Consider the following 20509-nt stretch of genomic DNA (forward strand, 5'->3'; position numbering starts at 1 on the left):
ATCATCAGGCATAGCATCTCTAGCATCATCAGGCAAAGCATCTCTAGTAGTATCAGGCAAAGCAGAATCAAGCATAGCATCTCTAGCAGTAGCATCATAAGCATCATCAAGCACATGCGACATATCAAGATTTCTAGCAGGATGTGATGTCACAAACTTACTCATAACTGAAGGTGAATGAAGTGCAGAGCTAGATGGCAGTTCCTTACCTCCCCTCGTAGTTGAGAGCAAGACTTTGGTTTTTGGATCCTTCAGATTCTTCATAGTGATCAGCAGATATAAATCCCAAGTAACTCAGAGAATATAGAAATACCTCCCTGGCAACGGCGCCAGAAAAATGTTGACTCCGTGACAGCAGACCTTCCCCTGCAACGGCACCAAAAGAATGTTGCTAGCACTCTCCGGCAATCGAAACTAGAAGAATGTTGTTGACGGCCCACTAGCGCGTGGGATCACAGTAGTTTTCGAGGGTAGAGTATTCGACCCAAATTTGTTGATTCGCCAAAAGGAGGTGAGAGGATACTCTCGAGTATTAGCAGCTGAATTTATCAGATTCAACCACACGTGAAAAATTAGTATCTCCAAGCAAAGAGTCAACAACAAAGTAGTATGATAACAACGGTGTCAGAAACGATATGTTGACGGCAGACTATTCCTAACGGTTGTATCAATGGCGCCAGAAGTTGCCCGTTGACGGAAATTGTCTGTTCCCGTCAATGACCAGCGTATCAAAATTGTAGCAGGTAACAGCAGTGTAACGAGTAATAGAAGTGGCAAGGAACAGCAATAGTGACAGCAATAGCAAGTAGCAACAGTAGAGAACGGCAGTAGCAGCAGAGCAAGACAAGTAACAGCAGCAGTGGGACAAGCTCGTAGGCAATGGGTCAGTGATTTGTTTGGATGATATTAATCATGCAACAGTTATAATACACAGAGATATGTGGCTAGCGCCCGTTCGTCAATGTGATGTAGGCATGCATTCCGTGTGTCATCATACGTGCTTAGGGAAAAGACCTTGCATGACATCTATTGTCAATCCCTCCCATGGCAGCACGGTCCAAAAGGAAACTATGGGATATTAAGGTTCTCCTTTTAATAAAGAACCGAACCAACGCATTAGCACTTGGTGAACACATGAACTCCTCAAACTATGGTCATCACCGGGAGTGGTTCCGGTTATTTTCACTCCGGGGTTTCCATGTCATAACACATAGTAGGTAACTACAACTTTCAAGATCGTATCTAAAACACACATATATTGGTGACAACATAATAATTTCAGATCTGAAATCATGGCACTCGGGCCCTAGCGACAAGCATTAAGCATGGAAAAGTAGTAGCAACATTAATCTCAGAACATAGTGGATAATAGGGATCAATCCCCTTCAAAACTAACTCGATTACATGATAGATCTCATCCTACTCATCACCGCCCAGCGAGCCCACGAATAGATTACTCACGGACGATGAAGAGCTTCATGGAATTGGAGAGGGAAGAAGGTTGATGATGACGATGGCGACGATTTCCCCTCTCTAGAGCCCAAAACGGACTCCAGATCTGCCCTCCAGATGAAGAACAGGATGTGGCGGCGCCTCAATATCGCAAACGCGATGAAATCTTCTCTCTTGATTTTTTTGGGATGAAAGTGAACTTATAGAGCTGAGATTTGGGGCGGCAGAGCCACGTGGGCCCCACAAGCTTGCTAGCCGCCACCAGGGGGTGGCGGCTACAGGGCTTGTGGCCCACTGGCCCACCCCCTCAGGTGGATCTTTGCACATGTATTTTTCATATTTTCCAAAAATATTCTCCGTAAATTTTCAGGATGTTCTGAGAACTTTCATTTCTACACAAAAACAACACCAAGGCAATTCTGCTGAAAACAGCGTCAGTCCAGGTTAGTTCCATTCAAATCATGCAAATTAGAGTCGAAAACAAGGGCAAAGGAGTTTGAAAAGTAGATACGATGGAGACGTATCACTCACCGACTTTATATTCATGCTCACACATTCATTTTGATAGTCGGAGTTCACATTCTTCCATTGTATCATCCATGCTACTTTATTTTCTTTTTCTTGCGTTCTTCTCGTGTGTTTGTTTAAAATGAGAAAAACAAGAAAATTTTAGTTGTAAGTTTACTTTCCAGCATGGTTAGTGGTAATTAAAAAGAAAACCCAAAAATATTTCCCGTTCTTCTTTAGCTTGTTGGGAGCTTTCCCGTGTAAATAATTTTCTTTTTCTTTGGATCGAGGTAGAAGACCATGATTAAAATGATTAGTGGCTCTCATATGCATTATTGCTTATCCGTCAAAGAGCCATATTACTTTGTCTTCTCCTCTGAATTTGCTTGCAGATTCCAGCTTAGTCCAATGCACGAACACTCTTATTATTATTCACATCATGCGGTCGTGCAAGTGAAAGGCAATAATGACGATATATGATGAAGTGACTGAGCCTGGATAAGCTGGTATGAACTCAACCTATTTTGTTTTTGTAAATATGACTAGCTCAACGTTCCTAATTCATCATTGTTATGAGAGAAACATGTTTGCAATGACAACTTAAAGATCATAGTTTCTGATGCCATGCTTAATTAGCTAGGAACTTATAATGGTTTGTCTTGGATGCCAACATGAATTTCAAGATGATCATGATGTAGTATGATAGGATGGTATCCTCCTTTGAATGATTCAAGTGGATTGACTTGGCACATGTTCACGCATGTAGTTGAAACAAAATCAACATAGCCTCTACGATATTCATGTTTATGGTGATTTATATCCTACTCATGCTTGCACTCAACAGTGGTTAATTTCAATGCATATTGATGACTGTTGTCACTCTCTAGTTGGTCGCTTTCGAGTCTTTTGCTAGCCTTCACTTGTACTAAGCGGGAATATTGTTTGTGCATCCGCTTCCATAAACCCAAAGTTGTTCCATACGAGTCCACCATACCTACCTATATGCGGTATCTACCTGCCGTTCCAAGTAAATTTGCATGTGCCACTCTCTAAATCTTCAAATAATAATCTGTTTCGTATGCCCGAACCGCTCATGTGGTGACAAGGGGTGGTCAGTATCTTCCATGCTAGGTGTGTTATCCTCGATACGTGTTTATTCACTATCACTCATGAGAAAGGGGTCGGTAATCGGAATGCCCAGTTCCATGCTTAAATCAAATCAAAAATATAATTGCAAACAAAACTCCCCCTGGATTGTTGTGGGTATGGACGGCACCCGAGGATTCGGCTAGTCGTGGAGTGTGATTGATTGGTGGTGGGGGAGTCAAAACTTTACTATTCTGTTTGGGAACCGCCTATAATATGTGTAGCATGGAAGATGGTGAAAACTCTTGGTCATCGCGTTGACAATGAAAGCATGCCACCCAAAATTATTTATCTCTGTTTTAAAAAGCTTGAGCTCTAGCACCTCTGCAAATCAATGCTTCCCTCTGCAAATCAATGCTTCCCTCTGCGAAGGGCCTATCTATTTACGTTTCTGTTGAGTCATCCTCTTCTTATTAAAAAGCACCAGTTAAAGAGCACCTCCATCATTTATATGCTTTGCTATTAATTGATATTGAGTATGACTATGACTGGATCTTCTTTGCCATGAATTACAATTTCCAGTCGGCCTTTGGTCTTTGAAGGTGCTCTGAATTTATGTTTTGCGGTCTCAGAAAGGGCTAGCGAGATACCATTTATTCATATTGTATCATGATTATTTTGATTGAAGTGTTGACATTTGAAACTTATTATTATCGCTCGCTAGTTAATTACGCCATTGATATGAGTATACCATGAGACCTAAATGTCATTGCTTATGTAATTAGCTTATGATCTTGCTAAAAATCTGAATATGAGTTAGACATAATTACAACAACAAGATCAAACAGAGTTCGTAAAAGTTATTCTTTTGTTTCTTTCACTTTATCAACTGAATTGCTTGAGGACAAGCAAGGCTTTAAGCTTGGGGGAGTTGATACGTCTCCAACGTATCTACTTTTCCAAACTCTTTTGCCCTTGTCTTGGACTCTAATTTGCATGATTTGAATTTAACTAACCCGGACTGACGCTGTTTTCAGCAGAACTGCCATCGTGTTGTTTTTGTGCAGAAATAAAAGTTCTCAGAATGACCTCGAAACTTACAAGGATTTTTATGGAATATATAAAAAATATCAGAGAAAGAATCAACTGAAGATACGGTGTCAGTGGGCCACGAGCCCTGTAGGCGCCCCCCTAGGGCGCGCCTAGCAGGCTCGTGGGGCCCACGTGGCTCCCCCGACTTCATCTCCAACTCCATATAACCTCTCTCGCCCAAAAAAAAATAGGAGAGAAGAGTTCATCGTGTTTCACGATACGGAGCCGCCGCCACCGCCTGTTCTTCCTCGGGAGGGCAGATCTAGAGTCTGTTCTGGGCTCCGGAGAAGGGAAATCGACGCCGTCGTCGTCATCAACCATCCTCCATCGCCAGGTCCATGATGCTCTCCATCGTTCGTGAGTAATCTTATCGTAGGCTTGTTGGAAGGTGATGGGTTGGATGAGATCTATCATGTAAACGAGTTAGTTTTGATGGGGTTTGATCCCTAGTATCCACTATGTTCTAAGATTGATGTTGCTACTACTTTGTTATGCTTAATGCTTGTCACTAGGGCCCAAGTGACATGATTTCAGATCTGAACCTATTATGTTTTCATCAATATATGTGTGTTCTTGATCCTATCTTGCAAGATGTAGTCACCTACTATGTGTTATGACCCGACAACCCCAGAGTGACAATAGCCGGAACCACTCCCGGAGATGACCATAGTATGTGGATCCCATGTATTCACCATGTTCTAATGCTTTGTTCTGGTTCTCTATTAAAAGGAGACCTTAATATCCTTTAGTTTCCATTAGGACCCCGCTGCCACAGGAGGGCAGGACAAAAGATGTCATGCAAGTTCTTTTCCATAAGCACGTATGACTAAATACGGAATACATGCCTACATTACATTGACGAACTGGAGCTAGTTACATATCACCATATGTTATAACTGTTACATGATGAATGTCATCCGACACAATTATCCATCACCGATCCAATGCCTACGAGCTTTTCCTATACTGGTCCTTGCTAAGTTACTTTACCGCTACTGCTATCACACTTGCTATACAAATTACTACTGCTACTGTTACCGCCGCTACCATTACTATCATACTACTTTGCTATTAAAACTTTGCTGTAGATACTAAGTCGTTCAGGTGTGGTTGAATTGACAACTCAACTGCTAATACTCGACAGTATTCTTTAGCTCCCCTTGTGTCGAATCAATAAATTTGGGTTGAATACTCTACCCTCAAAAACTGTTGTGATCCCCTATACTTGTGGGTTATAAATGACCTCAAGTATGATAATGACAATGAACAATGGAAGCACGTGGTGAATATTGATGGATGGTGGTGGGTGACAATGGAAGGGATGACGGCGGCGTGGTGGTGGTATATGGCAGCAGCGATGAGGATGGTGCGGCAACGGCGTGACAACTTGTGAACAGAACGCGAAACTCTAAAAGACTAGACGCTGAGACGAGCAACTTGACACGACGATGCAACCGACAATTCAAATATGCAAGCACTAAAAATAAAATTGCAAAGGCTCAGACTGGCTTGGACAAAGGATGACTAGATCTAACTATTTTTTCTGGTTTTTTCTGGGGTAATAGATAAGAAAAATAAATCTAATCTAGGGATAACTGGAAATTCACACCGAGCAACCTGAAAACTGATACTACTTGATATAGGCAAGGTTGTCCCGATCTTTCAGTGAGATGGTGGTTATCGATTTGGTGGAGACGACTTTGACGATCCGACTACAAACGTGCACGACGTTACGCCTTAGAATTCGCTAAACCAACTCCAAGAGGTTATTGATCACGCCGTAGCACGATCAACCTGACCACGAAGGTCTCTTCCTGCAAGCAATCGAAGAACAAGCAAGAATATGATAAAAGCAATCTGAATATTGTGGATATATATGAAGTATTGATAAGGGAGGGGATCCGAAACCGGTCTTGGTCTGGTCGTTGGACACAAACGAAGTACACGAAGTTGAAATGGCTAACTTTTAACTAAACAAATCCCCAGCAAAAAGCTACTCCCTCCGTACCTAAATATAAGACATTTTAGAGATTTCACTACAAGACTATATACGGAGCAAAATGAGCGAATCTATACTATAAAATATGTCTATGTACATCCGTATATAGTTTATAGCGCAATCTCTAAAATGTCTTATATTTAGGAACGGAGGGAGTACTAGGTTGATCTACTTATATAGGAGCAAGGGGTGGCGGCCAAGGAGGTGGGAGGACATCCCAAGGCAGCCTAAAACTAACTCTAGGTCGTACAAGGCCTACGGGCCCAAGTGGAGGTGGTGCAACACCTTTGGACTTGTTGTTTGACTCGGATTCTGGTGCAACGTCATTTTGTTTGGTCGATATCTCCACGCTCCAGACGAATTTGAAGGTGATTCCAATTGGGCCTGATATCCAGTAAAATCTACTTTGCAACCCGGAAAGAATCACGCAATTCGGAGTCCGGATGAAAAGGTTGAAGGCGTTTTGGTACAGGTATGTCTGTGCAGTCCGAATCTGAGTCCAGAACGTGAAAGACTTGGACTCCATCTTCTCTTGAGCTAAAAGGGACGTGAGAGAACTTATTGAACAATGACTAGTTATTTCCTTTGACATGAGAGGACCTCTTGAATAGCATCCAACCATTTCCTCTTCCCTTGTCATCACACGTGATTCATACAAGTGTTCGGCCATTCTGCATTTAGGCATACAATAAAAATAGGTGAAGTATTTTTGTTCCGGATAACATAAAAAAATTATTGCATGAGTTTTATCAGAAATCACCTCAAATAAATAAACATATGCAATGATTGTGATAATATCAAAGGTAGTCATGTCCTCATCAAATAAATCATATAAAATGGTACCAATAATATGTGAAAGTTGTATAATATTGGTATGGAACAATCAAAAATTATAGATGCGACGGAGATGTATCAGCTAGCTTTGGTGCGTAACGTACGACACACTTTATAAATTCAGCGCCCCTCCATGCACCCTCCTACCGCTCTGTGCCTTGCCACGCGCCCTGCCACCGCTCTCTCCGCCGCTCTTTCTTGTCTCTGATCGCCTCGTCGCCGCCGCGCCACCATGTCTCTGCGTCGCCGGGGAAGTTCGGGCTTCCGCGGTCTTCACGAGCGCCCCTCCGGCACCTTCTACGCCGAGATCCTCTCCGATGACATGCGCCTTAGCCTCGACACATTCGACACCGCCGATGAGGCCGCCTGCGTGTACGACACGGCGGTGTGGCGCCTCGGACAGCCTCGTAGGGACATGAATTTCCCTCAGGTGATGACACGGGAGTGTGCGCAGCGGCTCGCGCCTCCCCCGTGGGTTGTCACTGAAGAGGATTGTCGCCAGAACTCGAGGCAAGAGCGCCGCCTCAGCATCGCTGAGATGGACGGACATGCCATGGCGACGTGACACCAACAGTTCCCGCAGGACGTCCTCAACAAGCGTGCATTCTTCGCGCAAAGGAGGGCGGAGAGAAGGGTGGAGCGAACCGCCTATCGCAAGGACACGCGTATGCAGAAGTAGGCACACTCTTCAACATCGAACTCAAGGGAGCGTCAACTTGGGACTCCGACGATGAACAGTGGGATGACACCTTCATCACAACGGAGGAGTCGGACACTAGCGTGTCGGAGCAAGACAACGAGAAGTAGTTTTTATCCTTTTTATTATGTTTTTTATCTATAATAACTATCGACGAGGAGTAGTTTCTATATATGATGAACTATTTATACTATCCTTTTTATCGTTTTTATCTATGCCTATCATCTTGTTTTTGCGTAGAATGTGTATCGCACGTTCTAAATTTTAGCAATTCTCCTAGAGCGGAGTGCACGCATTTTTTTCCAGCGGCCCCTGGAGCCAGCACTCTGCGACGCATGAAAAATTGCTATTCCGATGTTGTATAGTTATTTTAACGGGCCGCGCAGTTGCACGCTTGTTGGAGATGCTCTTAGACACTCCCTACTTTTTATTTCATTTCTATCACCTATGGCCTTTTCTATTTATACAACTTATAACAAGTTTAACAAACTCGTCTGCAATCATCATCGCTCCATCTGGATAAGAAGGTCAGGCAGGAGACACGCAAACTTATAGTCTTCATATTTGTTTCTTCCATAGTTGTGGGACCCACTCACCAATGGGACATTTCTTTTCTCAACCCCCTGCTATCCCACGCGAGGTGGGGTCTAACTAAAGTTTCCTTTGTGCCACATGTAGTTTACATGAATGGCCATATGGAGATGCTCCAAAAGGTAACTCCAAGTCGCCATATATGGAGACTGGGAGGCATCCATAAAGTATGACTATCTTGTGAGGTATGCCACCCCTGTTAGAGTGACTTTTTGAACAAAATTGTCATAATGATGGTTATAATGGTGATCGACCCGATATGACGACTCTGCTAGAATTGCTCTTACATGGAAGAGAAGTACAAAAAATCATGGATTCACCATGATGGAGAGCCTCAATGTTATTTGTATATAAGCTCACAAATCGAGGATGTTGACCAAAAGCATGTTGTAAATTATATCACTTCTCTCCCTTTTGTTGTATTGTCAAATGCCTTTAGATCCTACTTCTATCACGATTACATTGTAGTGGAAGTGTGAGTATCTGAGCATAAGGGCATGAAACTAATCAATGTTTTATTTAGAGATTTTTTCACTCTTTTGTGGTGCATTGTTTTTTGAGATTTACTCAATGTACTCCACCATACTATTTTTGCAATGCTTGAAATGCTTATAATACATAGTTTGTTTTCAAACATTTGAATGTCCATCAATAGTGCATGTGTGATTCCCTAGGGCTAACTGAAAGTCTCACGGAAATGTCTTCGAGGGATTAGAAGGGAAAGAAATTGTGAAGATTGGATGGCAAAGGGAACATGATAACTAAATGAAGCCTAAAGGTCATTAGTAATGCTATGTCGAAGTCACAAGGGGGGTGTCCTAGCCTTGGGCCACTTTGTCAAGGAAATAGGACTTAGATTTTTTATTTTTTATTTTAGACTATCATGAGGGTATACACCCCCTCACCCACCCACCCACCCACTCAGGCTCCATTTTCATTAATGAAACCAGAGAAAACAAAGTACAAAACAATCATGCAAGGAAGCATGTTCATAAAGAAAGAAAACTACCCAAGATTCACTTATTACAGAAGTTCACTAATAGTAGCTAAAGGAGCATAGTACCACCATACTAAAACTTGATGAGTTCATCTCACAAAAAGATCTCAATCGTGGGGAATCTCTCTCCTTGCCCAGTATTGTGAGCCGCCAATCTTGATCACCGATGCAGGTTACACTCCCGAAGGACTTATCTTCTTTGCTGGTTGCATTGGCGATCCAATTAGGTCCACAGGTGTAACCGAACTGAGCAGCTAGTGCTTGATGTTCCCGTCGGCAGTGGTTCTTCGGAGGAGAGCTAGGATCAGGAGAAGCATATAGCATTGGCATTCCCCCAGGTTTAGCTTAGAGAGAAGTAGTGGAATCGCATATGCTCCCTTGGTGGTTTTGATAATTCATGACAACATACATTATCTCTTGGACTAATACTTCTATCTACTATTGATAGAGGCGAGGTTGTCCCGATCTTTCGATGAGATGGTGGCTACCGATTTGGTGGAGACGACTTTGACAACCCGACTACAAACGTGCACGACGTTGCGCCTTAGCGATTGCTAAACCAACTCCAAGAGGTTATTGACCACGCCAGAGCACGATCAACCTGACCATGAAGGTCTATTCCTGCAAGCAATCGAAGAACAAGCAAGAATATGATATTTGTAATCTGAATATTGTGAATATAGATGAAGTATTGATAAGGGTGGGGATCCGAAAGCGGTCTTAGTCTGGTCGTTGGACACAAACGAAGTACACGAAGTTGCAATGGCTAACTTTTAACTAAACAAATCCCAACCAAAAAGCTACTAGGTTGATCTACTTATATAGGATCAAGGGGTGGCAGCCAAGGACGTGGGAGGACATCCCAAGGCAGCCTAAAACTAACCCTATGTCGTACAAGGCCTATGGGCCCAAGTGGAGGTGGTGCAACACCTTTGGACTTGTTGTTTGACTCGGATTCTGGTGCAACGTCATATTGTTTGGTCGATATCTCCACGCTCCGGACGATTTTGAAGGTGATTCTAATTGGTCCTGAAAGCACATAAAACCTACTTTTCATCCCAAAAAGAATCACGCAATTCGTAGTCCGGATGAAAAAATTGAAGGCGTTTTGGTACAGGTATGTATGTGCAGTCCGAATCTGAGTCCAGAACGTGAAAGACTTGGACTCTATCTTCTCTTGGGCTAAAAGTGACGTGAGAGAACTTCTTGAACATCAACTAATTATTTCCTTTGACATGATAGGACCTCTTGAATAGCATCCAACCATTTCCTCTTCCCTTGTCATTACACGTGATTCATACAAGTGTTCGGCCATTCTGCATTTAGGTATAAAATAAAAACACGTGAAGTATTTTTGTTCTGGATAACATAAATAAATTATTGCATGAGGTTTATTAGAAATCACCTCAAATAAATACGCATATGCAATGATTGTGATAATATCAAAGGTAGTCATGTCCTCATCATCCTCCCCTTTTTGAAAATAAAGCCATCCTCGGTGCTGCTTAATCTGAAATTTGGCTAACAAAAGAGACAAGGTGTACATGTTGTATATGTATATGTCATCCATTTTTACTTCCCTTGGTTTTTGCACATATGACACATGTATACATGAGTAACTTTCATATTTTATGAAATATAAAGCAAAAATATTATAACAAGAAGTAGAAAGCATGAAAATATTGCAACTCAGCTTGCACATATCAAAAGATTGACAATATTCATCGTTAAACCATCCTAACATTGGTGAATACACTTCCATTGTTTCAAATTTACATGCTACAATATGCTTAAATAAACAAACATGCAACAAGTCATTTGACATAGAATCATCACCAATATTAGAGGTCATATCAAAATGATTAAACAGTAGCACAATTATTTTGATTTTTTTATGCAAATTTAATTTATTCTCTGATTCCATGGTTCTTTTTCATCAATAGTTAATTCAATCGGTTCACTCAACATTGTTGATATTGTACTTAGTTGATCACATGGCAAAGTCAAACCATGAAGATAGTCCTCCAAAATAGGCTGTGTGACCAAAGTAATGGGTAGCTCATCACATGATACATTGCAATTGACAAGGCAATCATCATACTCATGTGGAGATGGAAGATAAGTACCTTTTTCATTACCTCTTATGATCAACTCAGATGATGTAGCCACTCTCGATGGTAACGTATCACATGGTGAAGGTGATATAGCCCTCACAACAATTGATGTGGTTATCATCGTACACCCGGTAGTTGAAGGAACAACCATATCAAATCTTGGAATAAGCACCTTGCACTCTTTCTCCTTGTGGGCAATACGTCGTTTTATTTCCTATTCAGCTTTGCAAGCAAGACGAAACAAACGATCCATAGGATAACACTTTTCATGAATTAGTATCTCCCGAATATCATGGTTTAATCCTCCCCAAAATCTATCCATAAAATCTTCTTCACTTTCTACTAATGAGGAATGCAACAAGGTTGTTTGTAAATCATCATAATATTTTGTTACGGTGTCACTACCTTGTTTTAAATGTTGTAACTTTTTAATCATGTCACGAGTATAATAAGCAGGAACAAATGTATGTCTCATGGCAAGTTTCAAATCATCCCAAGTAGTAGGTATATAATCAGGGTGTAACCGACAATATCCACTCCACCAAACTGAAGCATAGCCGGTGAAAGAATCAACCGCGACCGTAACTTTCTTATGTTCAGAAAAATTATGGGAAGCAAATATATTATTTATTTCAAATTCCCATTCAATATATAAAGCAAGTCTAAAACGAGCGTTAAATGATGGTATAGAAACATTAACCTGATCATGCGCATTTGGATCTCTATGCACCTCTCGTAATGGTTGTTTTGGTGGCACGTCTCCCACAATCGAAGAAGCCCATGGATTGACAACTCTAGATCCTATCATGACTAGTAGAAAAAACAAAATCCAAAAATATTGTTCCTATGAACTACTAGGAAGTGGTGGTGGTGGTGGTGGTGGTGGTGGTGGTGGTGGTGGTGGTGTGTCACAAATCCGTCAAGCCAATCTCAAATTCTTACCGCTTCTTACCCAGCAACAGGTGGTGATCGGCAACCGGTGTAGTCAAAACTCTCAAAGCTTGGATATAGCGATTGCCAAGAGGCATCAAATACACGATGTAGATGTATGTGGAGCTGGGAAGGCTTATAATCTCAAATACACGATGTGAAGTATTTTTGTTTTGGATAACATAAATAAATTATTGCATGAGGTTTATTAGAAATCACCTCAAATAAATACGCATACGCAATGATTGTGATAATATCAAAGGTAGTCATGTCCTCATCAAGTATATTTCAGATATAGTCCACGGAGTGGATTGGCTAAGGATTGTGTGGAGAAGCCCCAAGGAAGGAAAGGAATAGGATTGTCCAAGCTTCAAGCTTCAAGACTCTACATTTTATATTTTGTGAGAAATCACATTTGAATCCATAGGAAAGCCAATACTATTAAAAGGGATGAGGCGACTATGATGATCTTGTTGCTAAAGTGCTTAGAGACATCCACCAAAAATAGTCATGAAATTCTCCCACAAATATTCTGTCAAAATCTTCAAACTCCAAAATTTGGTGCCACCAACATTCTCCATTCAGCCCTACCGAGTTTTACCTCAGACAGGTCCCATGCCAAACTCCAGCATCTCGGTGACACCAAGTGACATTTCGGTGCAACCGAAATCAGTGACCTCGTGTCAGGTAACCAACTTCTTAAAATATGAATTTACGAGTTTTGAGAATTGATCTCACCGAGTTGTGGAAACCGACTAGGCGAACCAAAATCGGTACCACCGAGATTCATATATCGGTCTCACCGAAAAGACAAAATTTGTCACATTTTGCACTAGTGGGTGCCACCGAGTTTTACTTAGGTTTCATAGAGTTGGGCGATAATGTTGTAATGGTTGGATTTTTGGAGATGCCTATATATACCCTCCACCACCTCACATTCATAGAGAAAGCACTTAGAACATACAAACACTTGTTCCATCCATTTTTTTGATAGAGAGACACCTACTCATGTGCTGAGATCAAGATATTCCAATCCTACCATATGAATCTTGATTTCTAGCATCCCCAAGTCGCTTTCCGCCCAATCAATCTCTTCTAGCCAAGCCAAATCTATGGGAGAGTGATTGAGTGTTGAGGAGATCATCTTTTGAAGCACAAGAGGAAGGAGTTCATCATACTAATGCATCTATTACCTTTTGGAGAGTGGTGTCTCCAAGATTGGTTAGGTGTCGCTTGGGAGCCTCCTACTTAGCGTTGTGGAGTTAAACCAAGAAGTTTGTACGGGCAAGAAGATTGCCTACTTCATGAAGATCTACCACGAGTGAGGGTAGTCCTTCGTGGACGTAAGCCGTGATGGAATAGACAAGGTTACTTCTTCGTGGATCCTTCGTGGGTTGAGCCCTTCGTTGACTCGCACGGTCGCTACCCTCTGTGGGTTAAAGTCTCCATCAACGTGGACGTACGATAGCACCATCTATTGGAACCACGCTAAAATCATGTCAATCTTTGGGTTTGAACTTCCTAAACTCTACTCCTTACTTTGCATGTGCATGTCTTTACTTTCCGTTGCTATACCCATAAACTTGCATGTGTATAGTGTATTTGACTTGCTATAAATGCTAAAATCTGCCAACCATTAAAATTGGGAATAGGCTAGGTTTTTATTTGGTCAAGAAGTCCATTCACCCCCCCCCCCCTCTAGACATCCCTTCTAGTGATCCCACAATTGGTATCAGAGCTTTGATCTCCATAACCTTGGATGTGTCTAGTTTGGGGAATCTTAGTTGTAGAGTGCCTATTGTCAATGGGGAGTACTATAGTCATTGGAAAGGTGAAATTCTTGATATATTTGATGATTTCTAGTTGAGCAAGTATATTGATAATCCCTATGTGCCTCCCATTGACCCCTTACATCCTTCTCATCATGAAGAAGTTAATATGCTTGGTAATCTTAAAATTGTTAATCGCATCATTAGAGGACTACCAAGAATTGTGCTTAATCAAATGATGAACTTTGAGTGTGCTTATACTTTGTGGAACGATTTGGAGAAAACATATCTCGACTACTCCTTGAAACATCTTGATGTCATTTCTTAGCGTTGTGTCATCGTCTTCCTGCCCCCTCCACCTTTCAATAAGCTAAAGCAATTTTGACTTGTCTTTGTGGATTGAACATAGGAGCCTTGTTAGGGCATATTTCTCCCTAAGTGGTTATAGTGATTGATGACAATGCATGTGCGGACTAATCGTGTGCATTGAGCATTTCAGATAATTCATGTCTATGCACAAGACGATTCGATGACCCACGTAGTCTCTCGAAGACGGTTGCTTTCTACTTTTCTCTTTGGTGGATTTGAGTCATAGGAAAGCCGTACTATTAAGAGGGATCTGCGTCGGAAAGGTTTGGGTGGAATCATCACGTACACATTTATAGTGCACCACCTTTCCCTCGCTACAATGGAGCTCCAACCTTGTGTTTCATGCATATGCAAAAGGGCTAGCGGTAGTACCGCTCTAGGGGCGGTAGTAATTTTTTAGTACCGCTCATGGAGCGGTAGTAAAAAAATTCCATCGGACTTTTTGCGCATCCTTTTCCCCTACAGTAGTAGGCACAGTAGTATTTTCTTACTACCGTGGTTGGTGAGCTACCGAGCGGTAGTACCGCTTGGCTAGTACAGTTGGTGGGTGGGTAACGGTTGGATTGTACCCCCCCCCCACTATATATAGGTGTCTTCTTCCCTGAGAAGCTCACCTTTTACCTCCCCAAGCTCCACTGTTGCTCCAAAAGCTTATTCTTGCCCGATCTCTCTCCCAAGCCAATCAAACTTGTTGATTTCCTAGGGATTGCTTGAGAGGGCCTTGATCTACACTTCCACCAAGAGTTATTTGATTCCCCCACTAACCCCTTGTGGATCCTGTTACTCTTGGGTGTTTGAGCACCCTAGACGGTTGAGGTCATCTCGGACCCACATTCCATTGTGGTGAAGCTTTGTGGTCTTGTTGGGAGCCTCAAGCTTTGTGTGGAGATAGCCCCAACCTTGTTTTTAAAGGTTCGGTCATCGCCTTCAAGGGCACCAATAGTGGAATCACAACATCTCGCATTGTGTGAGGGCGCGAGGAGAATATGGTGGCCCTAGTGGCTTCTTGGGAGCATTGTGCCTCCACACCGCTCCAACGGAGACATACTTCCTGTCAAAGGGAAGGGACTACGGTAACACATCCTCGTCTCCATCGGTTCCACTAAGGTTATCTCTTACCTTTACTTTGTACTTGTTATTGTTGTGGTGTATTCCTTGCTTGCACTTGTTATCCTTGCACTTGTTATCCTTGTTATCATTGCTTGCTTGCACTTGTTATCATATAGGTTGCTCACCTAGTTGTTTACATAGAGAGCCTTTTCCTGCTAATGCTAATTTGTTAAGACAAGCTAAGAATTGGTGGTTGCCTATTCATCCCCCCCTCTAGTCAACCATATCGATCCTTTCAAGCCTGATTTCCAGTCTCAGCGGCAAAGCATGGGATCTCGTCGACGGTAGTCACAGGCTTCAAGCCTCAACGCAAATCTCCGAAGCTGTGAGTAGTGCTGGCATAGTAGGTCTCGTTCCAGGAACGAGATACAATGACGGATTGCCCTGTGCTCTCTTGCCCATCGAAGAGGAGTGCCAAATTCAAAACTCTCCAGCGTCTCCTCCAACACCGGCCTGCTCCTTCGGCCAATTGGATTCATCCACCACTTGGGAGTGAGATGTGTATTCGCACTTGGGAGTGAAGGCAGTGATGCGGAGTGGGCGGGTGGGGCAGAGGCGGCCATAGATGTCATCACCTCTAGACACGACGGTGTTTGGGGTGCTCAACGGAAGTGGTGGCGGCGGTAGTAGATGGAGGCGATGGGGGGAATCACCGGAGTGCACCTAGACCTTGCTCCAGGGAGGGTGAAAATTACAGGGTCAAAACTCACACAACCAAAACTTCGATTTTTACCCCCCAATGGCCATGCTTTTGTCATTCAGGGTACTTTTTTTCTCGCCCCAACATAGCTAAAGGCATCCTTAATTAAATAGATATTACTCCCTTCGTTCCTAAATACTCCCTCCATCTCAGTTTATAAGTCCGGTACGTGTACCTAGATCGTTAATTTGACCAACTTAATGATAAGCATATATTTCAAAAAATATATCATTAAAAACTTTAGATGTTCTATTTCCTAATGATATAATTTTTATATTAAACAATGGATTTTATATAAGTCAAATTTACGACGTAGGTACACGTGTGTGCCTTCTAAACTGTGACGGAGGTAGTATAAGTCTTTTTAGAGATTTCACTAAGGAACTGCATACGAAGCAAAAATGAGTGAATCTAAACTCTAAAGTATGTCTATATACATCCGTAAAAAGTTTTCTAGTGGAATCTCTTAAAAGACTTATATTTACGAACGGAGGGAGCATTAAATTAAGTTTGCAAAGAAATAGATCCCATCAAGATTTGATCTCTCCAAGTACACGTATGTTATAAGCTTGGGATAGTTGCTTCTGTATCCCTAGTTGGGTCATACTCGACTGGTTTGCCCCTAATTTCGCAAAACACGCGGTCTTGCCCTTTCGGCACACGTGTTTTGAAAAATTAAGGTCAAGCGAGTTGAATGTTACCCAACTAGGGGTATAAAATCAATTATTCCATGTGTTCTGACCATGAAATTTTGTCAAGATCGAATATGGACAAATATAGAAGGCGGTGTGTGTGGGTGGGGGCGTCGGAGACTAATAGGATAGTTCTTCTCTGCCCTGTAGGCATGGACCAGTGTGCTCTTGAATGAGCACAAGGGATGTGAAGCCTGTCGAGGTGAGCTTAGTCACATAAAGTTTAATTAAATCCAATTTTATTAGTCAACATAATAGGGCATTTGGTCTAGTGGTATGATTCTCGCTTTGGGTGCGAGAGGTCCCGAGTTCGATTCTCGGAATGCCCCCAGTTTTTGATTTTATTTTGTGTGGATATGTAAACATTTATTATTTTATTTTATTATGGAAAGTAACCATTAAATTTATGTAATCCCCCAAATGAGCAATCCTTGATAAGGAGTTAAGAACCCACTATAGTACAGAGTTGTGCCACTACATGCGGCTTGTGAGTTGTGAGCATATATAGCTGGAGAAGAGGAGAAAGACTTACAAAATACTCCTAGCACTACCCCTAATCCTAGCAGAGGGAAGGAGAGGACAATAGAGGAGAAAGACTTATAAAATACTCCATCTGCATGCTACTGAACTCGCTCATGTACTCTTCATGGTCTGAGCTCTCACTGTTGGGCCACGACGACATGGTGACGGCCAGTCGCCTCGCCGGAGTGATAGCAGAGGAAGGAGAGAGAGAGAGAGAGAGAGAGAGAGAGAGAGAGAGAGAGAGAGAGAGAGCTCGAAAGAGAGTGAGAGATGAAGGGCAGGGGAGTGAGCCGAGCTGGTCGGACCAGCTCATAAGGAGAGCCAAGTAACGGCCGTCAGCACACTCCCGTTAGTGGTTAAGCCACGTGGCACTGAAAACTAGACCCCACATATTACTTTCGAGCTTAAAACGCGTAAAACGGTCATCACAAAAAAATGATAGTTTTCTGGGACGTTTACCAAAAAAGTGATATTTTTTGATTAATTTTTTTAAAGTGATAGTTTTGTAGGAAGGTGGCCCTAAAAATGGTAGTTTTTTTGTAAAATACTCACAGACGGGGGGTGTTGTTGGGAGACTGATAGGATAGTTCTGCTCTGCCCTGTAGGCCTGGACTAGTGTGCTCTTAAATGAGCACAAGGGATGTGAAGCCTGTTGTCTAGGTCACTAGTGGTCAGCTTAGTGCCGTAAAGTTTAATTAGAACCAATTTTGTAAGTTCACATAACAGGGCATTTGGTCTAGTGGTATGATTCTCGCTTTGGGTGCGAGAGGTCCCGAGTTCGATTCTCGGAATGCCCCAACTTTTTAATTTTATTTTGCCTGGATGTGTAACCATTTAATTTATTTAGGCAAGGATAGGGCACTCCTTGATAAGAAGCCCGTATAGTAGATCAAAGACCATGTGGTCGTGTGTTCAAACTTGTGATCAGAAACGTGCATTTCCAAAACAATACAGATTCCTAATAACATGTCAATAATTTGCCACTAAATAATATTTTGTGATCCTAGCTGTCCTTCCTTACATATACGTGCTAATCATCGAAGACAGGGCGAAGCTATAATCCATTGTTCTGCCCCGCAGCTTCGGCAGAACCCAGGCGACACCGTGCATATCGTGTACGCACACAAAAGATACACAACATTCTCTCAATAAAAGAAGAAGAAAAAAAAATTGAAGAATACTGGCTACTCACTCCGTTCCTAAATATAAGATCTTTTAAAGATTGTACTATAAACTACATACGGATGTACATAGACATATTTTAGAGTATAGATTCATTCATTTTGTTTCATATGTAGTCTTCTAGTGAAATTCCTAAAAGATCTTATATTTTGAAAGGGAGAGAGTAGTAGCCTACAGAGTTGTGTGCCACTGCATGCGGCTTGTGAGCATATATATATATATATATATATATATATATATATATATATATATATATATATATATATATATATATATCTTGGCTGACATCACACCAACCGCTAGAATACCATCTGGGCTTTAGCATTGGTTCATCTGTGACTGTGAGCTCTGATCCGTGTCTGGTGCTCCCATCGGCTGCGACACCGGCATTGGTTCACCCGACTGCGACACCGGCTGGCTGGTGCTCCCATCCCCCGCCGGTGCACCTTCCAAAGCGACCTGCGTCGTGAACCGTCCTGGATGCAACGCTGGCGGGCGCCATTGGACCGGGCGGGGCCGCTTGGCGATGGCCCGGCCCTGGAACGGGCGGCGAGCGAACGTGCGTCCCAGGTCGCGCGACGCCGGCGGAGGAAACCGAAAGTGCTGCCTCGCGAGCGGGCGTTCCTGGAAGTGAAACGGCCGCGGCCGGGGCAATGCCGGTGGTCCTTGTTGGAACGTGAGCGGCGCCGGCGGCAGGCGGTGCTGGCGCTGCAGCACGTGCTGGGGCAGCTCGCCTATGGCCACCAGGTGCTCCGCGGCGAGGCGGCCGGCCTCCATGAGAACCTCTTCCCTCCTTAGCGGCGTCATCTCCTCCTGTGGCGGCGGCGGCGGCGGCTGGCGATGGGGCGGAGCGCTGGCGGCGCTGTGGACGTAGTACGCGCCGGGACGGGGGCCGTAGCCTCCGGGCTGCATCGGTCTTGGTCGCCGAGCGCAAAGCTGGCGCGGTTTGAAGCAACGCACGGCACAACGATACAGGCTCGACACGACCCAACTCGACCCGAGGTTGGCGTTGCCAGGAGCGCCGATTCGTGTTGATTTTAAAGGCGCATATACAAAGACGAATTGGCGTCGGATTCGGGGCCTCGCGTGCAGCGCAGATAGTCGACTCCGAGCCGGTGACGGGTTCCAGAAGTTGATTATCAGAGCATGTCCAGCCGTTCGCCCCCGGTTTGAAATAGTGTCGCTGAACCGGCGCTAAAAATCAGTTTGAGGGTTTGGATTTTCAGCCGTCCTCCAACGGTCGTCCCCAGACGTCCTTTTCAAACCAAATTCGGAGAAATTCATTCAAATTTGAATCGTTTTTTGACGAAACTTGCATTTAAATTTGTACATTTAAAAAAAACATAACAACATAGAAAACTGCGTCGTCGTCGTCGTTGCCGCCGTCCTTGCTGCAACCCTGCCCTGCGTTGCCGATGCGGGCGAGGGCAGTCTGCGTCGACGTCTCCTTCTCGTTGTCGGAGAGGATGATGACGCTGGCATCCTCGAGGCGGCGTCGCTCGGTGATCTCCTCCAAAGAGTGGCGCTGGCGCTCCATCTCCTCGCGGACGTAGTCGTCACGCGCCCACTTCAGACCAGTGTCGAGGTCAGTGGGCATGGCAGCGTGCTCGGGCTTGATGGCGGTCGGAGTCACCGGCTCCTTCGGCCGAACAAGCCGAGGGCGTCCACCGGTGGGGACTCCCTCGTTTGTGACGAGGTTACCGCCGGAGCGGGTACCTTGCTGGTTCGTCGTCTCCACGGGCTCGGTCTTGACGATGGACAGTGGTGCCGTGCCGGAGGAACGGAAGCCCGAGGACGAGGAGGACGCTCCCGAATCCATGCGGCGAGGCAGCCACAAGGCCGACCCCATCGAGTCCCCACTCCGGC

The 20509-nt window shown here is 43.6% G+C and overlaps 2 non-coding genes across 2 annotated transcripts; both read left to right on the top strand.

Moving 5' to 3' along the window:
• Positions 1-17196: 17196 nt before the first annotated feature.
• TRNAP-UGG lies at positions 17197-17268 on the top strand. The gene has a single exon. It is a non-coding gene; the product is annotated as a tRNA-Pro (tRNA).
• Positions 17269-18186: 918 nt separating this feature from the next.
• TRNAP-UGG lies at positions 18187-18258 on the top strand. The gene has a single exon. It is a non-coding gene; the product is annotated as a tRNA-Pro (tRNA).
• The last annotated feature ends 2251 nt before the right edge of the window (positions 18259-20509 follow it).

The sequence above is a fragment of the Hordeum vulgare genome, chromosome 6H (genome assembly GCF_904849725.1).
Source record: "Hordeum vulgare subsp. vulgare chromosome 6H, MorexV3_pseudomolecules_assembly, whole genome shotgun sequence".
Taxonomy (NCBI): Eukaryota; Viridiplantae; Streptophyta; class Magnoliopsida; order Poales; family Poaceae; genus Hordeum; species Hordeum vulgare.